Source organism: Macadamia integrifolia, unplaced genomic scaffold (assembly GCF_013358625.1).
Source record: "Macadamia integrifolia cultivar HAES 741 unplaced genomic scaffold, SCU_Mint_v3 scaffold2237, whole genome shotgun sequence".
NCBI classification, from domain to species: domain Eukaryota; kingdom Viridiplantae; phylum Streptophyta; class Magnoliopsida; order Proteales; family Proteaceae; genus Macadamia; species Macadamia integrifolia.
In genome coordinates, this window is record NW_024868585.1 from 41,331 (window position 1) to 50,496 (window position 9,166).

The 9,166-nt window shown below is 37.1% G+C and overlaps 2 long non-coding RNA genes across 2 annotated transcripts; one reads left to right on the top strand and one right to left on the bottom strand.

The window, feature by feature from the left end:
• Positions 1–1,264: 1,264 nt before the first annotated feature.
• On the bottom strand, positions 1,265–2,718 carry LOC122066109. Its single transcript, XR_006136237.1, has 3 exons — positions 2,375–2,718; positions 2,159–2,267; positions 1,265–1,932 (listed from the first exon to the last, which is right to left on the bottom strand). It is a non-coding gene; the product is annotated as an uncharacterized LOC122066109 (long non-coding RNA).
• Positions 2,719–2,893: 175 nt separating this feature from the next.
• Positions 2,894–6,147, top strand: LOC122066110. The gene is made up of 3 exons (XR_006136238.1): positions 2,894–3,050; positions 3,171–3,347; positions 3,458–6,147. It is a non-coding gene; the product is annotated as an uncharacterized LOC122066110 (long non-coding RNA).
• The last annotated feature ends 3,019 nt before the right edge of the window (positions 6,148–9,166 follow it).

Below are 9,166 nucleotides of genomic sequence, written 5' to 3' on the forward strand. Positions count from 1 at the left end.
AAGAGGTTTTTTTGCACCCACTGTGTCAAGGCGTAGATACATGCCAAGAGGTAGCATTTTTTCTTCCTTACTTTTGTGTTATTTACAAAGTCTCCTTGACTGCACGATGAAGTTCACCACACGGTCTAAGGGTTAAAGGTCCCCCCTCTACACTCCCCTTAAGTGGCCCTGATGGCATTCGGTGAATGGATTCAATTCGCTATGGCCTCAGAGAAATTCGATCCTTTTTTTTTTTTTATTAAATTTCCCTTCTTTGCTATCCATTTTATATGTTCTAAACATGACATAATATATGAACTAAATCCATTGAAGGAGCCCAGACATCATTACTTTGCATCACAACTGTTTGTGCTTGAACAAGAAATTTCCTGGACCGTCCGTGATGAACCTTGCGAATCGCGGCCTTTACGTCTAAAAGTTGGGCAGCTTATTTATGTCTTCTTTGTCAAGAGAATCTAGTGATCCTCCTCCCCCATCTGTTTTTGATGCCTCCTCAAGCTGTTATAAATTTGGTAAAGAGAGGGTTCCCTAAAAGGTGGCGGAGATCAATGAAAACACACATGAAAACATCAACAGCAGAACTTTTACTTTTCGTGAGTGGGGCCGACATTTCGCCCTTCCTTGTGTCTAGTATAGAGGCCACACAGCCTTTAGACTTATTTTTTCAATATTTTTAGTCTTCAGTAGTCTTTCAAAAAATCAGAATCCCACAGGAGAGAAAAAAAACGCATTTTTCACCTGCTTCCATACAAGTCCTACCAAGTCCCATCTGATTCCAGCCGATTCAATCTTTGTAATGGGATAGTTGGCAGTGGCTGTACCAATAGTTGATCTTTTACAGCTCTTGCTAGACAAATATTTCAGGCAACTGCAACTTTCCCTCTGTCCTACTAGTATTCAGATCTGCACGTCCAAATTCATAATAGTTTCAGGAATTTCAATGAGTTGATCTAGATACAGGAGGGCGCTCTATTCCGTGTTTGTCACAAATTCAACTAACTTTTTTTCCCCCCCAACAAAGCAGGGTTTAAGAAATCCAGCTGATTTGAATTGAAATGCCGTCTGGAATCTGGCCAACCCAATTTAGCCACTCCCCTCCAAAAACTAGGGTTAGGGCATATTTAGACCACCAATGCTGAACCGATTCTGATTCAGAACCGATTAAACCCCGCCACAAAGTTCAATTTCTGCTCCATGTCTTGAACATATTATAGGGCAGCCACTAGAAATAACAGTTGTTAAGGTTCAAAAAGGGTGGGGGTGGGGTTACAAATCAAGCGTATTATGTGCTCAATATCAGGAAACAAATCTATTGCATTACCTATTAATGAGCATATCCTGTCATAACCTTACCTAGGACACTATTCTTTGTCCAACAACTAATAAAATAATACTGTAATTAAACGGTCCCATTAAGGGTTATTTTTTTGTTTTCCCTTTTGAATAATTTGTGAGTGATTAAGTAAATGATCCAACCTGCAGCATTACTTTGTATAGAAGCAGCATCCAATTTTGTAACTCACTGAAAGAATCAGAACCCAGAAGAAGAATAGGTAGAACATGCTTCGCATCATCAGGGATCCTGCCTTACCTGAGAGTAGATTAACCAGAGGTTCAAAACCAACGGAGTGGCTCATCAGCCGTTCAGTAGCCATTACATCACCCCTTGTCATGCCATAGGAAATGAGGAGACCCAAATCTTCAACCTTGTACAATGACCAGTCCTTTCCACTGCCTCTGAATGTCATGTCGCTTATACGTATCACCCCGGCAGTAACATGTATTGATCTGGGAGACTGCATCGACGAGTTGTGTCCCAAAGCTGCCTCTTTTGTACAGAATTCTTCAGCAAATGCTGGGGCAGGGATGGAACCCAACATACGCTGACCCCTTTGACAAGGGTACTGTCCCAACCATCCTCGTATTGAGCATCTGAACCATAAAAAGGCAAAAACGATGATCCCTATATTATGTAAAGATAAAAATGCAGAATAGGTGATACTATTTTGATTTACATGACATAAAACCCACCCTGGAAAAGGAGATGAATTGGTAACTTGATATATTCAATGGTTCTGTCCTTCCTCCATTTGATGCAAATATCAAGAACTAGTTTTGAGGGCAAACAGTTGGAACCCCAATGAAATAAAACCAGTACCTGATGCAAGTTTTGTATCATCTGATTTATGCTTTGAAGAGGATGCGACTTCACTACCCAGTGAATTCGAGGGCTGTGGCATTGCCAGTTCTTCAGTTCCACTATTCACCTATGTAAAAATTGACAATAAAAGTAAGTCTGATTTCGCAACCAATAAATAAATTTTTTTTCATCAATAAACACGAAGAACCTGAAAGCTTTGATGGTTTATCTTACCGTCTGGTTGAAAGCAGATTGGTCAAAGATGGGATATTCACTCTCCAAGATCTTAGAAGAATCCTGATGGAACTGCCTCAACGGGGTTTTGGAGGTCCTTAATTTCTAGGAATGTGCCATCATCAACTGGGAAATTATCAGAAGCATTGGAACTTTTCATTTCATCATTAACTGGGTTATCAGCAATATAATCGCCATCCACGGGATTCAAAAAATCATTCAATTCAAAATATTCATCTTTGATAGGTACGGGGTCCATCTGATATTGTTCCGGGAAGTCCAATAACTTTTGATCCTCAGGCGGCTTCGGCAAGTCACCTTGTCCAGCCCTGCCAATAAAGACATTCTGATTATCCATTGGGAAGCCTCCAGCCTGCTCTAAGAGCCCGTTTGGTATTATTCATAAAAAACGTTTCTAGCATTTTTTCATGTTAATAGAACGAAAGAATGCAAAAAACCGTTTGGTAAATGTAGGCTCCGTTTCTGTTTTTTTGAAACTGAAAGTGTCTAAAAAACGAAAATGGCTCGATTTGACGAAACACCTGTCGGTGGTGTTTCGTTTCAAATTAATAGAACTTGAAATTTTCGTTCCCGATAGTTTGCGATAGAGAGAGGAGAGCAGAGAGGAAAGGAGAGAGAACCCAGCTCACGACCCCTTCTGAAATCTCCACCTCAGGTAACTTCTTCGCCTCTTCTCCTTCTTCTCCTTCTTCTCCTTCTTCTCCTTCTTCTTCATCTCTTCTTTTCTTCTTCTATTCAACCTCTTCTTCTTCTTCTTCATCTATTGTAATCACAGAGAGGTATTGGAACAAATTTAGGGGTTTTTTGGACCACCTATGACTGACTCTAGATTCCAGAGATAGAGATCGATAAGCTTCACAAAGTTTTGGTTTCGAATATATTTTGGAACTCTCATAGAGAGAGGAGAGAAGAAGAAACAGGAGCTCGCCCCCTTGTGAAATCTCCTGTGCAGGTAACTTCGATTTCAACTCCTTCTTGTCCTTCTTGTTTTTCATCTCTTCTAACCTCTTTCTTCTTCTATTCTAACCTCTTCTCCTTCTTCTTCATCTATTGTAATCACAGAGCAGGTATTGGGACAAATTTTAGGGTTTTTTTAGACCACCTATGACTGACTCTAGCTTCCAGAGATAGAGATCGATAAGCTTCAACGTTTTGAGGAGAGATTTGTTTGTAACCCTCAAATATTCTCCTAAAATGTCTTCATCATCGTATAGCTCATATAGAGAGGTAATGTCTTCTTCTTCTCTTCTCGATTTTGCAGAGCCTCTGTTGATTATTTCACTATTATTAGCATCTTAACCCAGCACGATTAGTGAAGCGTAGTGGGCTGGTTCTGTTTGTCATTGAGATGGGTTTTGGGTTGTATTGGAGATATTATCATTAATTCTTAGCTCTCATAAAGATTCGATATTGTCCCTTCTATTACTCCAGTTCTTGGAATTTTTTGTTTCCCTACCGAGATCTGCATGACACATTTGTTGTATTTCAGATGTTCTAATCGGTTCATAATGACAAGGAAATTAGTAGTTGGAGATAACAACTATTGAATCTTTGTTGAGACAGCAATTGCATAAATCAATGAGGTTTGGAGTTGAGTTGCACTTGTATGTCACTTGCTTTATTCACTACTAAGCCTATATTACTACTTGTAGTTGTATTACTATGGTATTGACATGGCTTAGAGGTTGAGATTTGTAGACTACCATCTGTTTGACTTTTTTCCACAGTGAGAAGTTGAGTCTCTCTCTCTTCTTGTTTCTTTGGTTGTCCTAGTGGGATCGGTTATAGATGAGAAAAATTAATTGTGTTTAATAGAGTGATTAATGAGGATCCCCTTGTAGTGATGTTAATGGTGAATTGGAGAAAGAAGCTACTGGAGGACCTCATTGGTTAATCCAAATAACAAAGATAGAAGTATAGAGGTGTTTGATCCTCCTTATGTAAGGATCTACAATGATAGGGATGACAAGTTTTGAGTTGAAAGTATTATTTTTCTGTTTGGTCATTACCTGTGTACTGTCTAATGGAATTTTCTAACCTTCTGTTCTTATTTTACAGTTGAATCCCCTTTTTTTCCAGTGGCCAATCCATTGGGGACTTTTCTCAGTCTATTATGCATTGGATACACTCGGTCTAGATTTCATTTTGTGTTTGGTTGTTATGTTTTACCATAAATTTTGCTAGCCTCAAAGGTCTTTATGAGTAGTCAGTAAAACTTTCCCCGATGTTTTTCATGTGAGTAATTTGTGGCTTGAACTGTTCTCATGAACAAGTTCCCTGACCATCCATCTCACCTTCTTTACTCTCTTCTTCCCCAGGAAATTAGAGCAAGGATAACATGGATTAAACTCCATTCATGTCAATTTTCAGTAATCACAACCCCGTGAGACCCAGCCTTCTTAAGTCCACATTCTAGGAGGCAAAATTGAGATTTTCTGCATAAGCAAACCCAATATAGGTGTTTGAAGGTACCCTTAGGACTTAGAAAGACAATAGGATTCTCTTACTCCCCAATGTCACCAACCATGCTAGCTGTAGGAAGCACTACAGAGTACAGATTTCAGTAAAACATAAGAAAAAAATTAAATTAACTTGAAAAATATAACGTTCAGGCAAACAGGATGGAGGGTTCTGCACTTAATCATAGCCAAAAATTCCAGAAATAAAAACCACCACAGGCTGCGGGGGTACCTAAAATTGGAATCACCGAAAATTGGAATCACCTATGACATATTACCTCCACAATATCAGTCAATAGAACCATGTTAAGTCCAGTCTATTTAACATCAATGTTCTTGATGATATGAACTGAAAATCCACCATTTAAAACAGTACAATGAATCTGCTAGGACCAGATAAGGTCCATGCATACATAACTTGTAATAATCACCAGCTGGTATGGGTAATTGAAACTAAATTTCCACTACATCTTCTTACTTCAATTCTGCAGCAAGTTAGGCCTTAAAGATCACCTAAGGTTCTTATGGGCTTGGCCCAGTTGATGGTTGGACATGATCTTATGACTCACAGTGGAACTTGTTTATAGGAAAATAAAAAATTAAAAAAGACAAAAGGCTTCCTCTCACATAACTATAGAATTCCACAACCAGTTAAATATTCAACATCAAAGAATGTGTTGTATCCCTGAGAACTTTTTGATATGTTAATTTAATTAACAGGTACTTAATAAGCAAAATGATATTTCATATTTCAGAATGAAAATTGAAATGTGACCATTCTATAGAATATAACCTGCCTATTCAACTGTTGGATTTGCCAAATCTTCCATCTGCATAAAACACAAATCATCTCCACAATATGTCAAACAGAGAGAAGGCTGAGGTTGGAAACAAAAGAAAAATATGCTGCCCCTACTTACAACACCCTGAGGAATTAATAAAACCATTTTGCCTTCCTATTGCCCAATGGTCCTTGAACAATTTTCAGTATTTTTTGGTTTGCTATAAACCAATGGCCTATTTCAGAGTAATAAATAGGGACCCAACTTCAACTTCCACTAACAGCTATACAATTAACATTGATTGGTATTGAGACAAAAAGGAAGACCCACCAAAACCATGCCCTTTGTTTCTTTCCCTATGGCACATAAAGCCACTCTTACAAGTAACCCACGTAGTACTTGTTTTATGATACATTTATATATGTGGTACAAGTTGATATATTATTATGAATGTCATATAGTTGGATGCTATATTAATTTTTTTGATATTTAAATTTCTGTTATAGATGACTTCTTCTATGCCCCCACTCATGATAGCAACTTGTGAAATATGTGGGAAGAGTTGTGGTAAATATACAACCAAGTCGAGTAAAAATATTGGAAGAGAATTTTTCAAGTGTGAAGATTCATGTGGGTGGATCAACTACATCTATGTAGATGTGGTAAAGGCCAATGCAAAGTACGAACTGTGACGAAAGGTCCAAACAAGGGACAGTATTTTATATGTTGCCCAAATTCAACTGGGGTAATTTATTTCTATGATTGACCTATACCTATAGATAATTTATGATTTTTGCTTCAACATTCGATGTTAAATTTTAATGACCCTAATCACATGCTAACTATTATTTGATATAGGCTGATAACCGTGGATGTGGTATGTTTGTATGGTTGAAAGATGAAACACATGTCTCTACCATGCAACATACATTATGTTAAGAAAGCTCAAGCTCAACATCAACATCATCCAGACCACCTTCCGTTTCGAACAAATACATGAAAGGATATCTAGAAGGGACACTTAAAGGATTAGAGGACCAAACAAATAAGATGAAAGACATCCTCCATACATTCAAGTATTTAGACTTGGGAAAAAAGTGAAAATTTGGAGAATTATGTAATAGTTAACTTGCACAAGGCATTGTTAATACTGAATTTTATTCATCATTTGAAAACCATGTTTTTTTTAGTTGGTGTGTAATATTTTATTGTCCCAAAAGATTTTATATGCTTATAGTATTTTAATGTTATTTTTGTAATTATTGACTTAAAAGAAAAGAAAAGAGAAAAAAAAAACCCGTTTCTGAAACAAGTGTTACCAAACGGCAGAACTGTCGTTTCTTGGTTCTGAAACTGTTCTAGAAACAGATTCACCAAACAGCCCTAAATCGTTTAAAAACGGCATTTTGACACAGAAACTGAAATTTCCATTTCTAACACGAAACGGAGTTTCTGGAACAGAAACAATACCAAACTGAGCCTAAGTCGTTGCAACCATCTCCATACTATTTTGATTTACATGAGGTGTACGCTTATAAAAGGAAAATAAAAACAGAACCAGTTGAAGGCACTGAGAAGTAAGCAGAATGAAAATGATGCATATCAAGAATACATTCCAACAGTTCAACAAAATTAGAGAGGCACAAAAGATTTCATCTGACTTGGACAATATTGCCAGTACATAACTGTAACCTTTAATCACAATCATAATCACAGTAAGATGCATCCTAAAAATATCAGAAAACAAAGATTTAACACAGGCAGGAAGAATTTCATGGTCTGTTCACACAAGCAATTAAATAATAAGGTATCTGTTACCTACTAATAAAAGTGATTTAGAAAAAGTAGAACATCCAGTGTCAAGAAGAAAATTAAGTCAGAAACCTAGAGAATGTCCAATCCACAAAGATTCAGAGACTGGGTAAGCATCCACAGAAAGAAACTAATGTTGTCAAAGAAACACTTAGTTGTGCTAATGTTGATAAAAGAGAGCAGATAAATTCTCTCTTTCTTTCTTTTTTATTTTATTTTTAATGACTCCAGATTTATTTATAACAGTAAGAGGCAACTATACAATACAAGTCCTGGGCAAGGCTATAGAAAAATGTCGGGGAAGCTGCACAACAAATATTTTTAGTCATATCTGATCTCAGAAATTGAAAGGTCATTGAACACCATACTGGGTGACGTCCCTGATGCAGCAGCATTATTGTGGTTGGACTGGTATGACCCAGTTTGGGAATCCAGACCAAGAAGAACCAGATCCAAACAAGGATTTTGGTCCCAACAGAGTTCTTAGGAAATTTACTTATGTTTGGGTCATCTTGTAATCAGAATTTAATTTTATTTTATATTATGGGAGTTAGGTATAAGTAGGAGAGATTGTTCCTTAGTTTGGAATTATTGTTTGAGTCGATTTTGAGAATCTATACGTGCAAGCACTTGTAACCCATTGATTAGATTGGAATTTATAATAATATTTTAGATTCTCCTCGCAAGTTATGAGTTGTCTGTTCTGCTGTGGAATTCGGATACCAGGAAGGTATATCCCTGACTAGTGAAAACCCCTATCTAGGATTTAGAGAACCGGCACACTGACCCTAATCAATCACCGCCAAGGATTAAAGTATCATATCGGTCATTTTATCGGTCGATCAAAATTAAGATACGTATTGGAGGGTATCGTATCATATCGGAGATACACTAAGATACGTTAAAGATACGCACATAAATGGATATGAAACACATTTTTAAACACTTTTGCATAAAAAAAATTGTTAAAAGAACCTATTGATAACATATGTTATGCATAAACACTAAATTGAGGGCATCGCACTAAGAATTCAAGGTTTGTAATTGTCCCATAAATATAAAATCCTTGTTCCCAACCTTGATTTCGACTTTAGTTAGAGAAAAATATGGCTGCCAGCGATTTTGGAACAAAAAATCGTGTTTTCTGAAAAAATACCCATCTTGGCCATTATATGACCGTAGCGCACTGTATCGGTATATACCGATACTCACCACCGATACTCACCGATACATACTGATACTCATCGATACGTACCGATTGATACATGCAAATACTCACCGATACATATCGAAACGTATATTTCACCTCGATTTTATATTTTCCATAGAGTATCAGTACGTATCGTTAGTGTATTGGTGCATATCGGTTTGTATCGTAGGATATATATCGATACGAAAGGATTTTAAAAATTCCATGTATCGTATTGGTGTGTATCGTATCGGTCAGCTAAATTTAAGATACGTATCGGAGGGTATCGTATCGGTATCGAAGATACTTCAAACCATGATCACCGCTCGTGTTATTAATGGAATGATTAGCTAACCCTTTAAGATCTTCTCCTTGGTTCGGTTTTGTCGATTCCCTTCTCGAGATTAGTTCTTCCAATTTCTCCTTTTTCCTCTTCCTTTCTTTCTCATTTTTTCTCCTGTTTATTTCTTCTTGTTGGCTGACTGTGTTCTGATGTCCTGTTTATTTATGTTTTTTTTTTTTTTTCACT